The sequence below is a fragment of the Rousettus aegyptiacus genome, unplaced genomic scaffold (genome assembly GCF_014176215.1).
Source record: "Rousettus aegyptiacus isolate mRouAeg1 unplaced genomic scaffold, mRouAeg1.p scaffold_m13_p_12, whole genome shotgun sequence".
Classification (NCBI taxonomy): domain Eukaryota; kingdom Metazoa; phylum Chordata; class Mammalia; order Chiroptera; family Pteropodidae; genus Rousettus; species Rousettus aegyptiacus.
Window position 1 is genome coordinate 78280051 of NW_023416287.1, and position 27103 is coordinate 78307153.

The window sequence follows — 27103 nt, forward strand, 5'->3', positions numbered from 1 at the left end:
GTAAGGCATTATTGGGGCCCTATTGAGTGGTGCTGAGAATCTATTTTACAGAATACAGAGGGAAGCAGATACTGGAGATTCAAGTGGGCAGGCCAGGTGTTACAGAAAAACTGATATTGGCTTTCATTCAGTACCATTCACCAGTAATGACAAATAAAACCAAGTATCGAGGAGACTCTGCCTGCACAATTTCTGCTGCTTTGCATTTCTTGTATGGAATATTCCCAGAGAAATGAAGCAGGTTAATTAAGATGCTAATGGCTGCCACAATTTCTGAGCGGATTAATACCACACAAGACTTCGGTGTAACTAACTGGTGTTTGTTTCTGCTTACAAAAGCTGTGTTTATACAACTGGGGCAGAGTCCAAAAGGACTGAAAGAAGTTAATTAGTTTAATTTTCCAAGGCCTTGTCATCTGGTCCCAGGACTAGAAAACAGATTAACCCAATGAATATGCATCTGTACATATATGTAAAAGATTGTGGTTATGATTAAAATTAATGTAATTATACATTTTCACATTATCAAAGCTTTGATTAAATTATTAGCAGCACATGGAACACAGGTCAGGAATTTTATGGTAGAAAGGGAGAGAGAAGAAACAGTTATTCAGATATTAGTGGTTCTCTGGCCATTGTCCAGTGTCTCAATAATCACCTGGGATATTTAAAAACAATAGAAATTCCAGGTTCTCATCCCCAGAGTCTAATGGAATTCAGAGTATGGAATGTGTCCTGGCAATCTGTATCTTTTAACCAGTTCACCTAATGATTTGGTTTCATAGCTATATTAGAAAAATATTGGTCAAAATATGCACACAAGGTATGTACACAGCACTGTACCATGCCCCGAAAAGATTGGAAAGACTTGCAGGCTAGTCTTTCTGGTCTGAGAAGCACATAATCTGTTAAAATGGAATATTTTCTAAACATATAGAGTGATTAGCAACCCTCTGAAGCGATGTATTATTGGGGTTATATTGGGTGCTACTGAGAGTCTGTCCGGGAGAAGAGGAAAGGAAGGTACAATATCCTAGGAGCAGATCCTCGAGTGAATTCGTTTCCAAGATATCACAGTCAAGAGATGGTTAATTAGGGATCCTTAACCTTTTCTGCAGCATGGCATAGTGGAAGAGTTATTAGGCTTAGAGTCTTAAGGATAAAAATGTTTTCTACTCAGAGTGCCTAGGAAAGTGTCTAACACAGAGTGGGAGCTCGATACAAATATATGCATTGTTCTCTCTGGTCACTCCTATAATCTGTACCATCATTCGTGGCATCTGTGGTTCAGTGTTGGTGACACTGAAGTCTGTGGGTAGGAGGCATCATGAAGGCACAGCACATGTATTGCCCTGGAGAAGGTGGTAACAGGGAACCAAATGCTAATGGCAAAATGCTAATGCCTTAAATGAGCTGAAAATGATGATGTAGCACTTGGTGATTTCCAGTTCTTCTAGTGATAAGGCAGGGCCTATCATTCATTTGATATATCAGTGTGCCTCAGAGAAGTCTTCCAGGGATGTTTTTCTCTCAGTAATAGAATTCATCAGCATATGGAGCCTTCTCCAGTGACAATTACCTGAGGATGCTTGTGGGCTGCCTTTGCACAGATATTGCAGTGTAATTGTGCTTATGGGGATATTTTGAAAAAGAAGGCAAACCCATTATTTTTATTCATCGACAATAGCATATTAATCGAACAATTAGTAGTAATGGCTTGAATGTACCAAACAAGGCTTCTTGTATCCCAAATTACTATCCTGACAAAATGTGAGCGCTAATGCTCCACCCCTGAAAGAGGGAGTAACCCTCTTCACTGTTTCCAGTCAATAGAAAGAGAATAGCATAACCAGCTGAAAGGGAAGAATTTATCAAAGCAGATAAGGCTGAAAGATAAAACTGGCTCCATATGTGGCTGTTGGATTGCTACAAAGAGAGTAAACTACAGGTTGATTATGGAAAGAGGTTGACATCACCAGTTAAATTTGCTGTAATTTCAAATATAAAGTTGAAAGTAATACTAGAACCAATTTCTATGTCTGTATACTTTAAAACGGAATATTTATGGATTTGGGGGGTTTTGAGAGTGGGGAAGAGAGTAAGGGTCAGGGAGAGGGTTGGTTTCTGTTTTTATATGAAAGCATCTCTCTCCTCACAAGTATTCTCAATGAGAGAGTTTGATTGCAAGTCATCATACAATCGTCAGCAGTGCCATGCTGTGACTGGAATAGCTCTTCGGGTCCCCCTGTTCTGTAGCAGGCCTGTGTTATGCCTGCTTCCATCCTGCTGGTCGCACTTAAACACATAACTATTAATAAATGCCATTAGCATACGTCCCCATCCTGGACAGATAGCCCTATGTGCTAGTGTTGAAATACAAACCCATAGCGCTCTGGACTTTGATAAATTGAGAAAAGATAATTTTCAAATGATAGAATGGCATTGTAATGTCTTCTTTTACAATAGATTGATTCACACAAAATAGCTGAGTTTTATGAACAGTTGGCTATTTTTCCCCCAATAGAAGGGATAAATAAATATCATCACTAAGTCCCTCTTCATAGCACATGATTAGATACCTATACACTTATACAGTGCCAGAGAATATGGGAGAAACAGAGCTAGATTCTGAAGACCTTAGTTTAGGCTAAGATTCTGTTCTAAGGGCACCCTAAAACAAATAGGAAACAATTACTATCCTCAAATTTAGGCATAAATTAAATTACTTTTTTTGTGTTCTATGACTTCCTTAGTCTACCCATATGTTATCTAACTCTGGTTGATGTAACATTTCCCAAACTATCCACTTGGCTTCTCTTTGCCTGTTAAAAAATATTATAATTTTCCTTCCTGCTTAAAAAAAAATTGTCTGTTTAATGCATAACTTCTTTTTCAGGTTTATTGAAATAATTTTTCCAAAGTATTGCTTTTACAATCTCATTCACCTATTATAAAACTCTCATGGTTTTTTTATTGCCTCTCAAATAGGATTCAAATGTGTCTCTCTGGATTTAAAAACCTTATACAGACTGATACCAGTTCATCTTCCTAGAATTTTGTTGCCAGTATTCCTCTTGAGAACACACTTCATTCTAATTAGACTGCTTAATTATCATCCTTAGAAACCTCTGCTTACATTCTGGTCTCTAGTCTCTATATCGTTAGCTTATACTGCTCTTCACCATTTGAAATAGCTACTTCTTTCTAGTCTAGTTATCATATAAATCTCATATAGCTTTTCAGATTCCACTTAAGTATATATCCATTGATCTATGGGAGATAAAATTCATGTGTTCTAACCAGTTTCAATATCCATGGAGCAGAGAGTCCAAAATAGTGTAGAAGTTTTAGCATTTTCATGGTGCTTTGGAAGATTAAAAATTGAAATTTAGAATCCTTCATAAATGAGAAGCTGTAGGAAACTATCCAGACTCTAAGACGGATATATGCTTGAATTAAGGATAGTCCAGAATTAAACAGACTTACAAGGTGCAGCTCAGCCTGAAGCTATCTCAATACCAGATTAGACTGAAATAATATGCGCCCCTACTGCTGCCAGAAGATAAAATAAGTCCTAGTTGGAGGAAGACAAACTTTTAAATTTTTATAAATAAAAGGGATTCAATCAATAATTACCAGCCATGTAAAAACGAGGCATAGAGAAGACATAGATAATAGAAGCAGACCCACAAGTGACCTAGCTGTTAGAGTTATGAGACACAGTCTTTAAAATAACTGTGGTAATATATTTAATTAAATATATCTTGATTTCATCTGACTTACATAATTTTTTTTTTTTAAAAAATCAGAATCGAAATACCAGAAGGGAAAATTTTAATAACTGACATTAAAATTCCAATAGGTTGGTTTAACAGCAGTTAAGGCACAATTAAGAGATTAGTAAATTGGAATAAAGGTCAGTAAGAAGGAAAAAACTGATAGAAATTATAGACAAAAAAGTAAAAGAGATAGGGATCTATCGAAAATATACAGAGGATTAAATTTCCAGAAGGAAAGGAGAAGAGAATGGGAAAAAACAACATTTGAAGAAATACTATTTGAGAAAATCCACATCTCAAAAAAAAAAAAAAAAAAATCGAGCTACATATTTCAGAATATCCATGAGCCCCAAGCAGGATAAATTTAAAAAATACCCATAGATATTGTTATTTAATTGCTAATAACCAAAATGAAACCTAAAATCCTAAAGATAGCCAGGGGGGAAAAAGTCACTTTAATTTCAAGTAAAAAGATAACGAGATTGACAGCTGTATTTCCAACAGAAACGAAGACTACATAATGACGCATTTAAAGTTATTTTTAAAGTGCTGAAGAAAAATGACTGATAACCTAGAATTCTATATCAACTTAAAATATCATTTAAAAATAAAAATACATAAAGACATTTTCCTAGACTATCAAAAGTGAATTTGTAGACTCATATTGAAAGAAATACTAAAAATAAAATGATCTCATCTGGAAGTTGTATGACATAAGATAGAATGAAGAGCACTGGTAAGGGCAAAGACATTCATAAAACTCTCAGAAAAAGAAACAGTACAAGCCTGGAATGTGGTAAATGGAGTTAAAGTATTTTAAAGATCTTGCATTGTCTGGTTGGTTACAACCCAGACGATGTGGCCTGTGTACCATTATTATAACTTATTAAAAGTTACTATAAGTTATTAGGTTCTAATAAGTCAAGGAGGTATGTCGTAACTTTTAATGAACTACTAAAAGAACAATTAGGTATATTTAAGTAGAAAGTAGAGGGGAAAATATAAGAATAAAAAAACTTGTTTGTTTAAAAAATTAAAAAGGAAAAAGAACAAAGAACAAACAAAACAAATTTTAAAAAATAGATACATAGATTTAAAACCGGCTATATTAATAATTGTGTTAAATGTAAATAAATTACTCCATTTAAGAGAAAAATATCAGGCTAGATTTAAAAAAAAAAAAAACCCTCAAATCTGCTCAAGAGATGCACTTTGAATAAAATAAACTCAAAAGCCAATAGTAAAAGAATGATGAAAAATTTTTCATATAAACACTGGCTAAAGGAAAGCTGAGTATAGCTGTATTTGTACTGGGAAAAATAAACTTTAAGAAGCATTACTAAGTATAAAGGGTGACATACTTCATAATGAAATGCTTAATTCAACAGGAAAACATAAAAATCCTAAATTTGTCTGTACCTAGTAACTCAAAAACATAAAGCAAATAAATAAATAAATAAATAAAATGAACCAAACTGTCAATTATGAAGGTATATTAAAGCCATTGTATACCATAAGAATTCAGAGCGTTTATCTCTTATAAACCCTTGCTTTGGGACATAGTATGTACTACACAAAATGAGGATATTATCCAGGCAAGAAGATGGCCTGGGATTTAGGAAACAGCATCTAGTGATCATGTCAGTGAGCAGGCCTGGAGATCAACCACCTAGATTAGAGCAGAAGGACACCAGCTCTGGGAGAGACATCTCTCCGACAAATGGGGCATGATAGGTTGCCTTGATAAAATATCTGTCAGGGAACTAAAAATATTATTATATGAAAGACATTGGAAGAAGGTAAAAAGACAACGAACTTGCAGTTATGAAAGAAAACATGAAATGAGAAAGGGAATGTAATATATTAATGTCCTATTTGACTCTGCAGTGAATAAAAATGATAATAATAGAAATACTCATGAAATTAATTGAAAATGAAATAACTACATTATGAGGATGGAGTAAGAGGAGACGTATTGCATATGAGATCTAAGTTGACCTTTAGTAAAGCAAAGGGGATATTTAAAATTAGTAAACAATACATGCTGTGATATCAGTATTATTCAGCAATATAAAGGTAACTGTGAGAAGAAAAAAACTTAAAGAATGCTAGTGATTGCCTCTGGGGAGCAAGATAGGAGTAAATGTGGGTTAATACAGGGGATAGTTATTTTTTATTTATTATGTTTATTACTTTGAGATGAAAATTAAAATATTTTTAAGTGGGAAAATTAACACGCTAGCTGTGGGAAATCTGAGAAAAAAAGAATAAAATGAAAATTACCCTAATTCTGCCACCCAGACTGTTCAGTGTTAGGTCATTTGTAAAACACATACATACAACCTTTTAAAACAAAATTAAAATTATATTGAATTGCAAATTTTTTAGACCTAAAACTTTATTGTGAATATTTCCTCTCTTATAAATCAAAAACATACATTTTAATATCTTCACAGTTTTCTAGCATCTAACTGTTGTGATTTTAACCATTAACCAATGGTTGAATATTTAAAGTGTTCTAAATTCAGAAGTATTATAAATAATGTTGCAATAAATATCCTTTTACATAAACATTATATACCCTTTTACATAATCAGAGGTTATATAAATAATGTAGCAATAATTGTCCTTTCCTCATAAAAATACTGATTGTTTCCTCATGATAAATTCTTAAAAATAGAAATACTTACTCAAGTATCTGAATCATTTTAAACTTCTTGATGCACATCATTGCGAAATTGCCTTCTATGAAGGTTGAATGAATAACAATACTAGTGCGAGGACACAGGTGAGTGGTACAGAGAATATGTGATACAAAGGAAGGGGCAGATCAGGTAGGCTGGAGTGGGCAGGAAGGGCCCCCTGCGTGAGCTTTGGCCCTCACATCTTTCGGGAATGTATACTGTACCACTTACCAGTGATGTAAAATGGAACCGATAAATGAGGAATTTTCTACAATTCCTGCTTCTTCACATTTATGAAGATGTTGGTGTAACAACGCAGGCTTATTCCTACCTGCAAGGGCCATGTTTACGCAACTATCACAGAGTCCACCAGGACTGAAATGAAAAAATATAGGGATTGGTTCATTTCACTGCAGCCTTGTCACCTGATGCAGTCCAGAGGCTGTATGAGTATGATTATTACTATTCATATAACTCTTTATTATCACTTTATCAGCACTCTGAATTGAAAAAAACTCTATTAACTGTAAGTAGGATACAAACTGGATATCTTATAATGAACATTAAGGGATGGTTTACTCTAAAATGGTCCATACACTAGAGGCCTCAGAATTAGCTTGGGAGATTTTTTAAAACTGTCGCATCCCAGATCCATTCCCAGAGATTCTGATGCTCTTGGTATGGAGTAGGGCCTGGAACATTGGGATTGTAACAAGCTCTCCAGGGAATTCATTTAGTTGCCCAACCAGGTTTGAAATTATAGCTCTGCATCATAGAGCAAATATATCCGAGTGCCTATTCTACTTTACCTTCGCCAATCCTGTATTTTGTGGGGTAAATAAGGGAATTTGACATAGTTAAAATTTGCATTTCTCTTGCTCCTAAAGGAAATGAATATTTTTATATAAATTTCTTTGGTATATTTTCATCTTGAAGTTGTCACCTCGCATTTCTTTTTATCATTTTTTTTCTATCAGGATGTTTTAAATTTTCTTTATTGGTTTTTAAGAGCTTTCGAAATATTAAGATTTGTTTCCATTTTCTAAGGATCTGGAAATGGCAAAAATAAAATTATACTCCGAGTAGTCAATTTAGGAATGAACACATAATGAAGTGGAATATAAAGATGAAAATTTAGGCTAAAAAGAAAATGGCTACCTGTCTGTCAAAAATTGACTGAATAAATAAATTTATTGCCATATCTGAAGAAGGATCATGGCATTTATAAAATAACCTATGGAAGTGAATTAAAATCTGAGTTCAAGTATCAAATATTAGGCAGGCAGTTAACATTGTGGTTTTGAAAGCAGACTCAATCCAATCAACTAGTTATTTTAGGTCAAGGTTATTAAACATTTAAATCATGCTGCTAACTAGTATTGATTTGATTTCATTCTCCCGGAGGAACTCCTTCATTTGTTCCCTATACGCCTACAGGGAGAACATGTGTTAGGCAGAGGACTTGATGGTTTGAATTCTCAGTCGTTTTGATTCTCATTACAAATTAATAAACCAACATCCTGATTATACTTTGCATCCCGGGCAAGAATGTTTTGGGTGGCATTTAAAACTGACTAATTCCTTCTGCAGTTATTTTTATTATTACTGGAAAAAAGTGCCCTTCTGATTTTATACATCAGTCTCATGAACTGGTAAACACGAGCCCAGCCCTGACATATGGACTCACCCCTGTCTCTCTCTCTCACACACACACACCCATCCCTCTCTCTGGAAATATGAAGCACAGCCTCAGGACCCCAACATTGTTGCTCTGGGGTCCTTCTTTGGAAACAGCTCACTGCAGCAACTTGTACTAAGTCTTTTTGAGTATCAGCAAAGCTTTACCCTATTAATTTAGGAATAATTTTTATAATTTATTATTTGCCTTTTAGTTTGTTTATAATGTTTAAAAATACTCAGAGATGTGAATTGTGGAATACAGTTAATTTACACATAGTTGTATGAATATGCTCATATTGCATGTTTAATTTGGTTTTCTGTGGATGCTTCATAAATGCTTGATATTACCGAGGAACCCCTGGTCTCTGTATTTTTCATTCTTCCCGTGAAACTATTCTTTTCTCAGCAAGAAGGGAAGTGAAAACATGAACTTGAGCCCAGAGGTTTGGCTCCTGCTTCTACATGTTTTTTTGTGCATTCTTGATGATTTTGTGATACTTAATTTCCATGAGTTTAGTTGTTCCAGTAGATTCAAGATTACGAGACTTGGCATGATGGGTACAGGAAACTACAAGCAGTTTGGTGTTGCTACCGGGTGAGGTGTGAGCCGCCTGTTGACAGGAGCAGAAGGCAGAGGGTTAAGCAGCCACTGGAAGAGAAAGCCCTCATGAAACATGTTAAGACACTAAGAATTTATTCTGTAGGAAATTGGGAGCCATCAAGGGACTTTGGAGCAGAGGAATGGCAAAATGTGATTTTTGTTTTTTAGCTCAACTCGGTAGAATTAGAGGGAAGAAGAGAAGCCAGTCGGGAGGCTATGGCTATAATTCAGGAGACAGAAGATGAAGACTGGCACGAGACCAATGTGGGGAGGACTGTAGACACAAGGGTGGATTTGAAAATGATGTATGGGGTGAGCAACAAGTAAAAATTAAACCTTTTTGAATGCAATGTGTTATTTTAATTAGAGGGGGTTGTTTGAGGAGAAATATCATTAAGCCCAGATCAGTACGAGTCTACACCTATCAGAGCACTCATAACATCCTTTAAAATTTCACACAAAACATTCAGGTGTGATGCCTGCTTTTATTTAAAGTCACAAGGAACACCATGGAGCAGGCTAGCCTTGTTTTGGGCACCCCTGTATCTCTCTTTATCTTTTTGCCCTTTTTTCATAATCCTCACTTTTGGAACAGTTTCAATTTTTTCAGATAAAAATCGGCACCATTCGTATTACTTCTCTACGTCTTTTATTCCCTTTCATCGCCATATTCTTAAAACTTCAAGTTCCTATTCTCTCCCATTGCCAGGTCCCTAATGTTTGGAGGAAAAGCTCCGATAATTCAATAGCATCCAAGTTAAGCTGTATCTCAGGAATTGCCTTTGGGATAAGATCCCAGGAAGATAACTCTGAAGGGACTAAACCTTAGGGGTGGGGGTGCAGATACTGGCAGCTTAGTTGAGCAGACATATTTGGGGGTGCATGTGCAGAGCAGTAGTCCCCTCAAATATCTTCACACTGAATGTCAAACTATAGCTATCTGCTTATCACCTTTCAGAAACGGCTCATGATCCAGGCTCTGCCACTTTCTTTGAACATCTGTGGAAACACAGAATATTTAAGTAACTGATATGAGCCTTTTGTCTAGTTTGAGTCCACTGGGGACAAAAGATGAGTAACTGGCAGTTTCATAATTAACCGGGTAGACCAGGAAATTGGTTCATTCAGACTCCCAAGTGATTCTATGTTCAAGGCCAAGAATTAAGTTTTACAGCTGAGACAAGATCCAACCCTTCCTCCTTAAGAGTCCACTGCTGCTTTAACAGCTCCATTTATCTGCATGGTCCATGCCTTCTGTCACGAGGCTCTGTTCTTTTGCCGGTCTTGATCAAGTCGTGTGTGAGATCTTAAGGGACCTCACCTAGGCCTGGAATTAGTCTTACATTCATAAGCCCGGCATTCCCGGAGTGGGAAGTTGTCTGTCCATATTGTATTAACCTGCTGTGTGAAACTGTGTGGTGCAGTCTCTAGAATGGGTTTCATGTCTTTATTTCTGCTTAATACTTCAGTTCTCTGCTGGGTTCGGAGTCTCACCTTGAACTCCAGCCCAATTGATTAGAATCTGATCAACAAACCGAGCACTTGACATTCCATGTAATTCGGCAGCTGGATGCTGTCTCCGTTAGTTCTAGCCACTGACAGCGGTCTTGTTTCAAATTAAATGGACCACCCAAAATACTGAGGCTGCCACCCACCTGACTTTTTGCATTGGGTTTGCTTGGTGACTCCTGGTGTCCAGCAGATGGGATCCCATTAACATCAGGGAAGCTTGGAATGAACACCATCCCTTTGGATTATGATGTAAATTGTCTTCTGTTCCTGGAGGACAGGCACTTCTAAAGCCGGGCTGGTAGTCTCCCTATATCTGGTGCTGCCCATTCCTAGCTCCTTGTCCCCACCTTTATCCTACACATATCATAGCTTATCATGCCCTGCTACTCACTATATGAAACTAATATATTTAGGTTTCTAGTTTTGTCTAAACTAGCTTTATTGACACCAAATTTAGCCTCAGCATGACTTAATATTCCTGCTGGGTCTATATTATGTTCAGCCAAGCATATCAACTTACAGAATAAAGATTTGAGGGTTTATAGTTCAATGCAATATATTTGGAAGGCAGTAGTCGACAAACCAATATTACGCTGTACTCTCTTCTAAAGTTCTTATTAGAAATATAGCCAAGATTGATGAACTCTAAAAGATAAATTGGAGGAGAGGACACATAGCTGTTCTTGGTACAAGAGTAAGAATGCAGAAAAGAGATGCTGATTGTTTGATTTCTCAGTCTTCTAAGGGGAAAGAAATTCTTAGACTTTTCTCTTGGAGTCATTTGTGTGGACAATAAGTGATACATAAGAAGTTGTTGAGAAGAGTTGGGGGAGAAGAGAAGAAATACTTGGCTGGTATAAAGCACACTGTTTATGGGAGAAAGCTTTCAGTGAAAGTTTAATCTAGAGCGGTCCATTAGAGTGGGCTCTCACTAGTCACAGCCCCTGCTTAACTCATTAACGTCCTTAGTTGAGAGTTGCATTATTTTTCATACCTGAGTTTCTAAGTTGAAATAAAGAGTGCATTTAATGCAAAAAAAATAAAGACCAAAGAATATCTAATCTCCCCTTAATGAATCAAGTCTTTATGATGCCTTAAGGTGGGTCAACAATAAACTATAGAATTTGCCAAAGTTATCTTCAAGTTGTGTTCTTCCTATTTAGGCTTTTAATTATGTCCACTCCTCCCTCTTATTCTCCACTACCCCCATCTTCTCATGCCCCTTCTCAGATTCCAATGTCCACATGCTTTTTACCCTTTTATCCCCATTTATTTCTTTGCCCAGCATTCTTGTCTGCCTTATCCCCGACCATCTGAGACCTGGGCACTACACCCTCTTGGGGATTGCCTCTTCTGGCTGGAACTCTCCTTCAAAGAACTATTTAAATATCAAACAGAAGCTACAGATTCAAAAATGAGATATAATTAAGGTAAGGGGAATTAAGCTCTAATGCTTGATTTGCAAGTGTCGAACAGTAAATCAGACTTCTTTGGTAGGCAGACGAGCTCTCCTGACCACATAAAATCACTTCATATAGTTTGTAGCTAATTCCTCTTGCCATAAGGGTCTACAGAGCTGTGGCCATGGACTCCATCCAGTAAATGGGATGCTGGCCAATCAGCGTTCACTACTCTGTATAGCTCTGCAGTGAAGTGTGCTAGATATGAACCCAAGTCACCACATGGACATTATACAGTCAGTCCAAAGCTTTGAGTTAATAAAATTATGCAGTCAATGTTTTACAAATCAGTTGGACAGTAGTTGTATTATGGAGTGACAGCTGACTGATGTGGCTGCTGGCATGGCCCCTCTGGTGAAATAGTTGACTGACCAGGCAGAGTTATACAATCTAGTTAGTGAGCCCCCTCACCTGCAGAGGATCTGTTCCAAGACCCCCAGGGGATGCCTGAGACTGCAGGTCGTACCACGTGCTATACATGCCATGGTTTTCCAGTACATGCACACCTCTGCACAGCAATTCATAGAAAGTCCTTTTTTATTTATGAAAATTCTGAAGCCTAAAGTACATAAAAGGAAACAGAAACAAAAGTTGGGCAATTGAGGTCAAATAGGCTTATATAAGTGTCTTGGGAGAAAATATCTGGGGTTCTAACTCTAACGCTTAGGATTTAAAAATGTTTAAAAGAGTAATTTGATAAAAAGTGCCTAAACATAATATCTATGCATACTTTGATTTTTTTTTCCTCTTTGTGGCATAATTTATTTTGCTCTGTCACTTATACTATTTAGTCGCTTTTTAAATGCTAGTCTATCAAAAACGAGGAAAGCAAACTTCTCAGCTGGGCAGCATCCAAGATAATACTTTTTAAAATTTGCTAAATCTAAATTAGGTGGTAGCAGTGATTTGGGTAAAATACAGACAATACTGAGGGGGAAAAAAACACCATCAGAGAAAAATAACACTTGGCTAAAATGCAAGCCTTGGAGATTCAGAAAGCATAAAAGGAGAAGAGCTACAAAAAGAAGTGGTCAAACATCAATGATATGTCTCTTGAAATTTGTATATATTTATTTTTAAATATACTCTTTTTGCTATTGAATTCTGAGTTTTGATAAATACACAGTTGTGTAAATACTCCACTATCAAGCTACAAAAATATGACTTCATCCTTTCAGATTCCTTAATCTTATACTTGAAGGAAATATTTTAAAAACTAAATTTGACTTTAGATAAACACATATTTTTCAGAGATATGTTATAGAGTGAGAAAATTTTTTAAAACTTTCAAGCGCAAAACATCTGAAATTCTATAGTAAAAGCTGAATTAAAAGATGTAAATTTGTAAGGAAAAAAAGGAAAAAAATTCTGACAGTTAAAACTTGCTCATATTAATATGATGAAAAATGTCAGATGTCAACTTAAAAATGGAATTGAGTGCACAGTGATTCAAATTATTTTTCAGGAAAAGTGAACAAAATGTTGAAAACCAGTCAACTAAAATTTGAGGAGAATTATTTTCTCATAACAATCTTTTCTGCCCACTACCCTTTGGTTTCTCAGTCTGCCCTCTAAACTAAGACAAACCTTCCTTACTTCCTTTCATGTACCCCAATATTTCCCCTTTTCAACTCTTTAATCACTTGTAATTATGTATTTAATAATTAACAATTATCTAATATTTGTCCTCCTAACCAAATTGAGCACCAGGCACAGGTATTCAAATAGATTCCTTTACTGATCGAATTTCCAGATTTTATTTAAGACTGAACCTGAGATCGTTGAGGACAAGGACCACGTCTTTACATTCCCCGGGCCTGGTACTGCGCCTGATATCTAGCAATTTCCAAAGAGTGTTTTAACAAATGGTGAATGAAGTTGTGAGAGGGAAATGCTGTGAGTCATTTATACAGCTGAGGAGAAACATCCAGGCACCATGGTAAAGCTGGCTCACTATTCGTGCTCACCGAGTTCTTATGAGGAGGCAGTGACTCCTCCTTGAATGACATTTCCCAGTTCCCATGCCAAGAGAATGTGGATAGGAGGATGCTTATAATTTCTGGGCCTGTTTTTGGTTTAATGAAGATATTGTGCCTTCTCTATTCTCTCTTCCCCCTTCTACTTACTGTCTTGATATAGATGTCTCCAGTGCCCCAAGGATGGTGTGCTCTCAAGACAGAGAGAGCCCAGGTTTCTGAATCACTACTTGTAGGAAAACTGCTTGCTTATTGCCACACCATACATATATAATACACACTGACATGTCCATCAGCTAAGCTTTGGTTGTGTTAAATCACTGAAAATGGGGGTTGATTTGTTATAGCCGCTAGACTCATAACCAAAAAAGCCCAGTGCTTTTACTGCCAAAGGGAAGACCAGACCCATATGTGCTCAAAAAAATTGAAAATGAAAGAAAACAAAAATAGCAACGAAAATAAAAACAAGGGAGGATTGGTGTAGCCAAGTTCCCAGTGATTAAATATATAAGATTTAGTAGCTTAGAAATGTAACATTTCAATCAAGGAGGCTCTATCAAAGGAGGAGATTGAAATAAAAGCAGACAAACAAAGAAACAAGAAAACACACAACAAAACAACCAGCCTAGTTTAAACAGTGGGAATCGAAATTATAGTGCTTCTGAGGGAAAATAATCAAGAGAAGAAACATCAGGATAGCTTTAAATCTGTATAAAGGAGTAGGCGATAAAAATCAGTGAGGAATTTGTGGCACAGAAGTGGGGAGCAAGGGGCACAGACAAAACATTATTGTCAAAAGCCCAAATGAACATTTCTTATGTATTGATTAAATTCTCTGAAGGTCACATCTCAGCTACTGAACCCATGCTTCCAGCCTTTGGGGAGCATGGCTAAGAGCAACTTTGAAAGTCTTTTTCCTTTTTTCCTTCATTTAAAGTTGGAACTGAGTAAAGAAAAAATTGCAATTGGGACATTTAAAAGCTGAAAGCATCCTTCTGGCTCAGATGGATAATGACCCATTCCACGCATTTTGAAAACTGAGCCAGGGGAATGAAAATTATCTTCACACTGTTTCATATTTCATCCAGTTGGGCAGGAAACAACAGGCAAAGTGCTATGGGGAATAATACTGTTTGTCCTTAGTAAGCTCCCAGTATGTGAGTTGGGCGGGGGGTAGGGAGAGGGCGTGCAGGTGACAGAGAAGACAGATCTGAGTGCCAGAGAGCTAAGTGACATAGCTGTCTAGCACTGCTCTGTGGCCTTATGAAGAACTCAGTCTTAGGAGAACTGTTTGCTCTGGGAAAGAGGTTCGGGACTACATGGCTTTAAGGCAATTCACAAAAGCCCCTAAGAGGCTGGTATCTTGGCCATGTGTGATTATTAGAGGTAGTGAAACAGATTTTCCTGCAGAGGTATGGCAGATTCTGAGGATATGAGTTATAGAAAAAGTTTCTGCAGGTCTGGCTTTGCTAAGTATAGATGATAGCTTCACTCTGTGTCCCTGGAAAACTCAACTCAAGGACTGAAGGTCACTGTCAAGCTCTGGGAGACAGTTTAGCTGATTTTCAAGAAGCACATCCCTCTAAATATTTCGAAGGCATGATCTGGGCCAATGAGGGCATGCTTCATTTGCTAGGTAGTGTTACTCATTCCTTTCTAATATTCAGAAACATACACCATGTTGCACCAAATAAATAAACCAAAACAACAACAGCAATGACAACAATAACATCATCGCACAGTTGAATAAGAAGCAAGTAGGAGGGAGAGGAATTTGACCTGGGCAGAGGAAACTGGTCAGGATAATTAGGTACCATTAATAGGTTGAGGAGTCCACCAAAACCCAGATTTAAACAAAGCTGACAGGAGGGATTTATCACATCTTTCTAGTTTTCTTCATTTTTTTTTTTTGCTTCATTTAAAAAGGCTCTTTTTAATTACCTAACCCATGTCATATGTTATCATCATGCCTAAAATTCAAGGCACATTAATTAAATGCCTTGAAAGTGAAAATCAGGCTGAGATTTCATGGAAAAGATCATAGCTGATCTTGGCTTTGAAAAATAAATTGGAACTTAAAACTTTTTATGATATATAGCATATATATAGAAAGGCGCACGCACCTTAAGTGTACAGGTAGATGAGTATTTTGAAATAGAAGTAAAATCTTGCCACCTTCACGTTCCTTCTTCCTCCTGAGAAGTATCCGCTGTCCTGACATTTAACTCCACAGACTGGTTTTTCCTCTCTTTGAACTTCATATAAATGAAATTACACAGTGTATATTCTTTCATGTTGGGTTCTTTCATTCAACATTTTGTTTCTAAGTGTGATCAGTGTTTTTTGCTTATTGCAGCTTTTCATTAATTTTCGTTGTTCAGTGGTGTTCCTCTTGATGTATATACTGCACTTTATCCACTCTACTTTTGATAAAAATTTGATTGTTTTCACCAGCATATGGCTCTTATAAATAATGCTAATATGAACATTTTTATATGCTTTTAGGTGCACAGGTATATGCATTTTTGAGTACGTATCTGAGAATGGAATTGTTGGGTCACGTGGTATATATGTAATAAACTTTACTCGATAATGTCAAACTATTTTCAAAAGTGGTTATTGAATAGGATTGGACAAGAGAAGCTTTAGGAAAGAGAATTGGAGACAGAAGAAAATTTCATGATGAAGAGACATGAAAGAGGCTGTTATATTCCTAGACTGAGCACCATTTAAGGGTGGCTAGAGTGTATGAAGGATGCACTAATGGATAAGTCAGATGTGGTAGGAACAAGAATATGGAAGAACCATAACACCTTTCTTGGAAACCAGAACTTTATAAGTAATGGAGACCATCAAAGAAGCTGAGATAGGGTAATGACATGACCTGCTCTCTGCTTTAGGAAGAGGAATCAGTATGAACTGTGTGCGGGGTAATGTAGAAGATGGCATTCTAAATCAAGATACTGAGAGTGGAAATCGAGAGCCATCTAGGCTGTAGGACAGCTGGCGTTCTTATGGGGAGGTGCTATCTCTTTTGCAACACAGGACCCTGTTACTGTTCTGGAACTCCGAAATTGCTGGGGTTTGCTCTATTTTCTTTCTTTAGCAACCATGGCTATTGATGTCTTTTAGAATTCCTTAATTTATTTCTTCTCAGTAAGATTTTTATGCTAATAGTAAGAGCTTTCTGTGTGGTTTTAAGTAGAGATCAGGTGGGGAAAAACAGCTAGCAAGGGTGGCCAATTTTATATCTGTAATGAATATTAGATATAATCAAGAGGTTACCCAGGAGCCTTTGAGCTTAAATGGTGCTCTGTAAAAAATGCCGTCTGTCAAAGAGATGCCAAAAGACTTTATGGTTTTTAATCTACACACCCAAATATTGGGAAAAGCCCTGTCAATATGTAATGTTCTGTTTATAGTTTTAATAGGAAAGGCTTCACAGTCTAAGAATAATTTGTATGAAACCATATTAACCATTGATCACCAGAAGACCAATTTAGTCTGATTGTTTTATGATGGTATTAGCACACCATTAAGGGGACCAGATGGGTCAACAAAGAAGTAGATAATTATGTGGCAAAGAAAGAATTCTGTCAATCAGTTTTTTTTTTTCTAGCAGCACAGAAAAATACATTAACAACCCTCCTCTCTCCCCTCCCACCCAGTGTCAAAGGCTTGACATCACCCCTGTTTTTCAACATGAATCTGCTATCATTTAATAGCTTTGGGGTTTGGGCTCAATTAGTTTCAATCTTTGTGGCGTGAGCCTGAAACCTAGGCTGAGGCAATCACAATAAATATTTGGAGACTCCAGAAGAATAATTGTATTCCCTAGCTACAAGCAATTAAGACCTAGATATATTCCTTGTAAACCTTTGCAAATGCAATGAAAAACATGTTTTAAAAGACAAATAATTAAATGCCTTCTTTCCTTTGGTGGCATTTAGGTAAAGGAAAATTAAAGCTTGTTGTTTTACCTAGGAGGAAAAGATATTTCCTGCTATAAAAATTATGATGATTTGTGTATAACCTGCTGATAATCTTTCAGAAATCACAGAAATGGGATAAATGCCAGAAAACAGATGGGCAGAGTTCCCAAAATTCAAAAGGAGAGAAAGAATGGCTTACACAAATTACTAGGGAAGAAGCTTAATTTCAATTCCTATCCATCTTCCAGAATACATCAATGATAACAATTTTAGATTTGAACGTATTCTCCAATCCTCTCCCAACACAAGAACCTCTTCTATAATATCCAAAATATACCCATTATCTATATTGAAAAAAATGACAACAAATGAAATTTGTTTTCAGGTGTGTGAAGTCATTAGGGTTTTATAAAATGGGCAGACTTGGACATTTACCTATTGAAAGAAAAGTTTTGTCACACTGTCTTGAAATTTTATATATGGATTAAAAGTAGGTGAGGAAAAGAACATTTAAAGAATTCCTTTAATATTATTTTATTTTTTACAACAGTCTGCTGAAATAGATACTTTACAGCAGAAAGTGAAAAACGGAGGCTTCAAAGGACTGTGTAACTCATCCAAGGTTACTTAAATAGTAAGTGGTGAGAAATAGATTCTTTTGATTTAATTTTTTTCTTCTGTATCTCTGGATTGATATTTCCTCCCTGCACTGGGCTCTGTCCTGTGCCTGATGCAACAACTGTCCAAATATGACATTTTCTTCTGCATGAATCATTCCTATCATGGGGAGCTCATTACCTATGATTTTATAACTTTTCTTTGCATTGATTTTTCTTTTACTTTTCTGGTTACTCTTCCTGATCTTTTTTGGAGGCCCTTTATCTTCAACCTATTCTATAAATGTCTTCCTTCCATAATACTTCTTTCAATCAACGTAAACGCTCTGGAGTATATTGCCACATGCATAGTTTCACCTACCACCTGTGTGCCAATTAATTCCCAAGTTTAAACCTGGGGCCTAGATTGCTTTTCTGAGATTTATGTACCCCAAAATATAGAATCACCTAAGTACAATGTTGGATCATGAAACTCAGTTCAATCATTTGGCCAACATCCTTCCTACGAGCAGCTTCCCCAACTCCAAATCTGTTACTCTTTCTGTAGTCCTCCTCCGCATCTCTGCCCGTCCACGCCTTCAAGTTAGAAACACTGTGGTTATTTACACTTCCGTCTGTCTTTGCTCCCCACATTCACTTACTTCATCATTAATCCCTGTCTCTTCTTGCTGGAGATGTTCACGTCTCTTCCATCCTCTTCACTTCTACTGCCCCTTAATTCAGACCCACCTCACTGTTTGCCAAGTAGGAGGCCATGCCTCTCTCTTTATGATTTTACACTGTGTTGGGGGAGTTACCATGAGCATACTTTCGCAACAACTAGAACATCAGGTGAGACAGCTATGAAGAGATATGAGACTATGAGGAGTAGATTAGAATTTTGCTATTGGAAGTTAAAGTTGTTTGGAGAGTACTCATTGTCAAGGAACTCTTTCTAAAAATTAGGTCTTGGTTCAGGCTCTCTGAGCTGTATTCTCTGCTCTGATTTGAGTCAGGAGAACTTGTATTCCAGAGGTCTGTCCTTGTAATATGTTACTTAGAGCTTGTAAAATTACACTTGGCTCCTCAAGGGAAAAGCCTATGAAGATATTCAAACTAATTTCTTAGCAGAGAAGTGAGAGCTGATGGCCACAAGATACAACGGACAGGAGGATGTCAGGTAATATATATGTGGGAGGTGTCTCTTCCTGTAACTAGCTCTCAGAGATGGCATGTGAGCAAGTAAAGCTTCCAACTCCATCAGTTCTCCTGTGGTCCTCTGCTCACACTACACTGTTTTCAAATCTTTCTTCAATTAAGCGTGCCTGTACTACTACCGTAGAAACTTGTATATTCCAGCTCATGATGATCTTTTCAGAATCTGAATTAGGGACCGTCATGATTCATAGTCATTGTCATCATCGCCTCTTAATATTCCCTAAGTGCTTGCTTTATAACAAGCGTTGGTTTAAACATTGACACAAAACATCTAATTTAATTTTCATGATAACTTCATAAATTCAGCAATACTTTTATTTCTTTTTACGGGTGAAGTTTAGAGAAATATGATAAATTACCTATGGCCACATGGCCAGCAAGTAGCAGAGTAGGGATTGAAACCTCAGTGTCAATAATTTCCAATTCCAGGACAGAATACAGCTACCTTTAGCTTCTTTGTAATTATTTCACACGTGCCAGTTAGTTCTTCCTCCTTCAGACCACTGTTGACTTCTCAGAGAAGATCCTAGAGTAGGAGTCAAGGCGATGATGACTGTTCTCTTACAGATTCATTTGCTATATTTCTCTGCCTACCTCTGTGTCCCAGGAGATTTGCTTCTGTGAACCATGTCATCCAGAACTCCCTTGACCCCTTTCTTCAGGTTGGATTTGGTCAATGAGAGTCAGGAAAATAGAGGTAGGAGAATGGAAGAGAGAGAGGCCAGAGTATTTCTTCCATGCTTCATCTCTGCTGTGAGCTAACTTTGTCAATCATTGGATCCTGTCAGTACTCAAATTTTGAGCTGGTGTCCCTCTTCCATCCGTTAGGCACTTGGTGGTCCTCGTACTTTATTTCTTCCCCATCTTTCGGTGGCTTACAAGTAGTAGTAGCTCCCACAGCTGCTAGTTTCAAGGTGCCTCATTTCCTTGGATTGTTCTTTTCCCACCCTTCTATTATTACTCCCATCTTCATTTGAACCATCTAGGATTCATTCTGACTCCTGCTGGGAAACTATCAGTTAGGGTTAGCATACTTGATTCTACGCTGAGCTTTGCCACTAACAAACCCAGCTTTTTCTTGCAGCTTCAGGTATGCAAATCTAATTCCACAACTGATAATTATTGCCTGGATACTCCACAGATGTCTCAAACATTTCCAAACATGAAGGTATATATTTCCACAAATTCTGTTTTTTAATCCTATATATTTCATGCTGGTTGAGTGAGTGACTCCAACTAGAAACCTGGAAGTCATTTTAACCTCCTCTTGCTCTTTTATTTCCTCACAGTCAATGTCTTCATCCTTAATATTGTTCAAACCTACCTCCTCCTCTCTCTCCCTGATGCTGCTGCTTCTGTTTGGACTGTTGTAGTCTATCATTTGGACAATTAAATTGCAACAGCTTCTTAATTGGTTTAACTCTGGTTTTGCACATCAACATGGCTGCTAGAGTGAGCTTTCTTTTTAATTTTAAAAATAAACAGAATCATGTTGGGGAAATTTAAATCATATGATATTTATAAAGTTGAAAAGTCCTCTTTCATCAGGCCGAAGCCACTCCATGCTGGTAACTGCTGAGTTTATTTTGAATATGTTCATTTTTCTATGCGTGTAAACCATATATGAACACACACATATAGATTTGCTTATAACAATGGTATTATACTATGTATACAACTTAGCAATTCAGAATACTATAAATAAGAGTTGTCTTTTAAAAACTAAAATTCAATAATATTAACTCCTCTCCCACTTAAAATTAAGACGAAGTCTATTTATGGCAGCCCAAGAACCTCCATGATGAAGCCCTTGTCAGATTCTCCACTCTCATTTCTTCTCGTATTTCTCTTCTTACCCTATGATCCAGCCATATCGAAATATTAACCATTCTCTAAGAACACCTATAAATTGAAATTTCTTTGCTTTACAAGGGAATCTGTCTGACTTGGTTCTGAGAGTATAAAATAGGAGAGTGATTAATAATTGAATACAGGCTGGTAGTAGTCTCCATTGATATTTACAGTTGAGTTCCCAAAGTGAAGACTGACCAAGAGATATTTATAGAAATCTTCACTCTCTAGGGATTTCTGGTTGAGAATAGGGGCAGTATAAATGTCAATTCCAAATACTTAGAAAGAATTTAGAGTATACACAGTCTATGTATTATAATGTTTTATAGCAGTAATACTCCAAGAGCAATCTTACTGAGTGAGACTTTACTTAGTGAGATGCACTAGTTAGATCTTGGATTTATTCAAGATAGTCTTGTTTGGAGGATGGACAGAGTTGATGAGACCACTGCTACTGCACTGTCCGGTCCTGATAGGATCTGAGGTTTTCTCCAGGGCTCACTATGGCTACCAAATTGAGGATGAAAATAACCCCGAAGAATTAGTTTGTAGGCTGAGGTGAAAACTATAATGTTTGCTCAGACTCTTGTAGAATTATTTCTCTTTTATTTTGCATAGTTGTAAGTCCTTAATTATGCTAAGGGATATAGGGATAATAAAATGATGACTAAATGATATTGGCCAGATAGCAATTAATCTTTCCATAAAGGGCAGAAACAAGATCAATATGAGGAAATTATAAGAGATATATAGACTCAATATAACAAAGAATATTTTATTAATTTGAGCTATTTATGAGAGGATAGAGATTTGAAATTTGCAAGTTTAGGAATGGTTGAAATAATCATGCTGAGGCCAGATACCCAAGAATCAGGTATGGTATATGACATTTCTTCACTATGTAAAATTTTGGTCTATAAAATTCTCCCAGTGTTACGATTCTATCATTTTTTTACATCAGTAAAGGTCAGAATATTAGTACATGTGTTTTGAGATAAGACAGGTTTTATTATTTACACAGAATGAGACTTGGCTTGTAGTAACTTATCTACAGTTTCATGCACCCCTTTACGATGAGATTATGGATGCTGCCAGCTACCATGAAACACAATTACATCACTGATAATTTGGCTAGACTAAGTTGGATAAGATCAGGAAAGTAGAGGAATGGTTCCCAAGATTGGTCCAAGGATAGTGCTGGCTGACACATATGCATCATCCGAGAATTTCAATAAATATACAGATTCATAGCTTTAAAAATTAATTTGTAGGTGAGGTGTAGGGGTCTGAGAATACGTGTTCACATTCCCCAGCTTATCGTGATGGGCAGCATAGAATTTAGAATTTACTTGTTTCTCTGCTTCTGTGAGTGTTTTATTTTAGGTTTGTTTTCTTCATGTCATAGAAAAGATTCCTTTTCAAATCTGCAGATGTATCTCAACTGAAGAGAGGGAAACAGGCTTTCTCCATGCAATGGTTTATAGTCCCTGTGTATATAGAGGGAAATATAAACTCACAGGAGTTATGAGCAATGGTGGCAGAAGCAACCATACCAGCCCCAGAAGTGGGGTTGAGAAAGGAGTCACAAAAGATGAGAATTAGGCCACCAGACTCCTCCTCATCTCTCGTTTCATTATTTCCTCAGCATGTCGGAACAGGCAAAGGAACTTCCTTGGTTGCAATCAGAGAGTTATTGAAAACCATGTAGTCTAGCATCTTTTTCCAGGAACCAATTCAGAGTGACCGCAGTCAGGCGAACGAGCCCAGGTTGCCCTTTCAAGGTATCACCAGAGGGCTCCTCAATGATCTCTTAATCTGGTGGCTCTTGTGGCATCAGGCTGTGACTGAGTTCAGAGTTGCCCAAGGCAGCATTGCAGAGGACAAGCTTCTAAAGGAGGGCCTGGCAAGATTTTCTCTTAGGAGACTTGATAATCAGACCCCAAGGTCCACGCCACAGAGCTCTTAGCAGAGTGAATGCTGCCTCTCTATTGAGTCTTCTTCTAAGCTTCCTTCTCATCCTGCCCTCTCTGCAAAAATTGGCTGGGTTCACTGTGTGTTTGTCTCTTCATGATAGTGTCTTTGCTCAGATGGTAATTATTTCTTAACAGATTGAGGTAACTACATAGTCATTTGTGTCTGGGAATTAGCATCCTATCCTATTTTCAGTACATATCTCTCTTCCTATAATTTTCACACTCTTCAATGAGACTTAAACACTCAGTTTCCTGATCTCTGCCTCAAAGACTTTCTTTGGTGCTCGGTGCCTGACAAAATAGTGAGAACCTGTAAGAATGAAAGGTAGGTTTCTGGTGACCGCTCCCCGCCCCCAAATATTTTGTCTCTAAACTCTAGCACTCTCATTACATTTCCTTCAGTGAATGCTCTCTCCTTTGAACCCTTGCTGTAGCCCATAGTCAATTCCAAGTCTTAGTTAACTTACTTGTTTAGGAGGATGAATCAAAGCCTTCAAATAAATCTAAAAGTTTAGAAATCTAAGACCACTTCAGCAACCAAGAATCTGTTTATAAGTTGAAAACCAGCTTCAGAAATATCTTACTTATTTATATCTCTGAACTACATGATGTGTGTGTGTGTGTGTGTATTTCTGTTTTCACTTATGTTCAGTACATAGCACAAGGGTGCGCATGTACGAAGGCCTTGGCTAATATTCTTTTAGCTTAGAATAGATGGATAGATGAAAAAATAAGGTATCTAGAATATTTTCAAGAGCCAGACTGGAATTAAAAGAAGAAACTTTATGGCACAAATATACACACACTGTCTGTATATATAGCATAAGCCTGTTAGCCTAGAACAGCACTGGCTTATACCTTTGGTATATTCATTGATAGCCTCTCCATTCACTTTCAAATGTGATGGACATCATATACATGGTCATCATATTCATATGCAAACTTTTCAGCTCCTTTATTAAGAACTATTTAATCATATTTAATTTAAATAGTTTTGGCTATCTCTTTTTATCATTTTGTAGTATATTAGCATATTTTAAATGACCAAAGAAGGTAGAGAGCCTTAATTTACCTACCAAAAAGTCTCTTCAAAGTATCACTATTTTATAGCTTAAATGAAGTTTGTTCTACAAGACAGGGAGTTAGGGACACATTTAAAACGACTTTAATTAAAATTTTTAATTTTAAAAATGGCCATAAAAGCCAGTGTTTCACTTATCTAAAAAAATAACTCATCTTTATATATATTAGATAAATGTAGAATTACTATAATAAGTAACATCTGCTCCCAGCTACTGTACAGGCCATAGATTGAGAGTGTATACATCAAAAATAAAATTAAGGTCTTAACTTTTGAGGAGATTGTAAAATAGGACAAAGCCTTGATTAACCACACTCTAAAAATCATAATTAATTATTTTTTCTCTTTTATCACCTTTAGAAAGAGAGAGACATGTCACATGAAAATAAATTGGTATCATATATTTAGTTTTAAAAAAAAAAAGAAAAAAGGGAAAACAATTAGTCCCTCTTGATTTCTTGTGATTGTCATGGACTCAGCTCTCAATCTACCCAGTTGCCTGTAATTTCTCTTTCTCCATCTCCAGTGCGAAGTGATAAAACTTGATGCTCAAATGAATGACACACCTAGGGACCCGTGGCTTCCCAGGGCCTCACCGAGAAAGGGTTCAGTCCCCTTCAATAGCCCGCACATTGAGATGGAAGGAAGAGTGGACTTAATCATTTCTTGAAAGATTTTCAGTGTCGGTGAACTCATTAATTCTGAGTTGAGCAAAAACTCCTGTTCATCAGAAGCTCTCCTTCCTAAATACTAACACATGCCCCCAATTCCCTAAGTATTCTGGCCCAATGTGATTTGCTGTCATCAGGGATGCAGGATGTGCAGATAATAGATAGGTTAGGGGTTGGCAATGCCCAAGTGTGCTTGGAACAAGGAGGGGTACAGAGTGGGGGGATTACAGATAGTGTGTAGCTTAGGGCATGTGGATACCATTTAGTAAAGCTCTGAATAGAAGCAAGACATATAACTTCCTTGGGGAATATGTGTTCACCTTTGCAAATGAGAAAAATCTTATTTTAACCTTTGTCCTTTATACTAGAAGAACAATTTAAACCTGGAAAAGGGCACCCAGGGGCAACTTGCTTAATTCACCTGCCGTGTCCTGAGCAGGATGTGCATTTCCTCACTCAGTGCCAATGTGGAATGTATCTCTACCTCCTCTTGGCTTCTCTGAATCTTATCCTTCCTTCAAGGATAAACTCAAGTTCAGAGTTCCCCCTATCCTCAGCCTTCCTAGCCTGTGCATAAAGAAGAATGATTACTGTCTTCACCATATTTATCCACAATTCAAGGAGTGGCGGTGGCTCTTCTTTCTCGGGGCAGTTTTAAAAATGGCCCAGAGTCTCCTCTCTCTTGAATAGTTTAAATGGGACCCTACCCAGAAGCAGCAAACACTGAACACTTTCCTGGCCCCCTCTGGCCTAATGAGCCCTCGATTATTGTTTGGCATCATTAAATGTCAACAATAGGATGGCTCCCCTCTGAGAACTCAGTGAAAATGGCAAGAAATATAAGATTATAATTGAGGAACCACACAAAGTAGCTTTGATTTATTGGCAAAGGGGAGAAAAAGTTACTGACCATCATCCCAATATTCCTCTTTTTCGTCTGCTGCCAACATCCCTTGTTTCTTTTTAAGGGCAGCAGTTCTGTCTCTGCACAATGTAACATGTTAATGTGACAGGTTTTATCGCAGTAATAATATTAACAATGGAGTTAGAAAACACTTATTTACCAATCATTTAAAAGAATATTTGAGCTGTGTGGTTTCTTGCTCACACTTTTCTCTAAGGGTTTTCAATGACTTTGAGGCTGGAGGTGGTGACTCTGGCCCTCTGGAGGTTTTTTTTTTCCTGGAGAAGTGGCTCGTATTTATTGAATGCTTCCTATGTGCCCAGCTTAGAGGCAAGTGCTTACATGTTTCATTTCACTTGGTTCTAACATTCCTCAGCGAAGTAGATACTATTGACCGCATTTCATAGATGAAAGAATGGAGCCACAGAGGCAAAGTAACTTACTCGAGGTCACAAGGCTAGTACCAAGGAGTGGAGCTGGAATTCAAGGCCAGGGCAACTGCTAGGCTCCAAAGCCTCCTGTTTTGCAGTGGAGTGTGGTGGGGGGTTGGGATAAGGCCACATTGGGAATGCCCGTCTGAGTCTTTGTGCTGTTCTGGGGCCCTTCTCTCGCTGTTAGAGGACTGGCTGCCATTTTTTTAAGGGTGGGGAAAGGATGCAGGCTCCTCTACCTACATGGAGACTTGAGAGAAGGGCCTATACTGCCTCAGGGTACCAGAAACCTGATCTCCCACCCAGGCAGTGACACTGGCTTGCCATGAGGTCTTGTTTTATGGGGAACCAGCATGTGTCCTTCCCACCACATGGTTACTGTGACTCGCATACCAAGATAATGTCAAGGGCACTCAAGGCTTGGAAGCCGTGTCTGTGGGATGACTTTTGAGACAATTTCCAACCCTGAGATTCTATATTACAAATGCCTTTCAAAAAGGATTTAAAAAGCTTCAATCCCTTTATAAATGAAATGGATTATTAAGAGCAGGGAGGTGTGATACCAGCAGGCATATAGAGGCTCCAGATATAACTCTGTGATTTTCTGCTTCATTTGCTTTTTGCAAAATATTGGAAAAACCAGGAGCATGTTTTTCTCTCCTAAGGACCTGGAACTGGTAGGGGAGATTTGAATAGTGCTTAAACATGGAGCAGGAGAGAGTATATCTGGACCCACCATACCTCAGTGAAGATA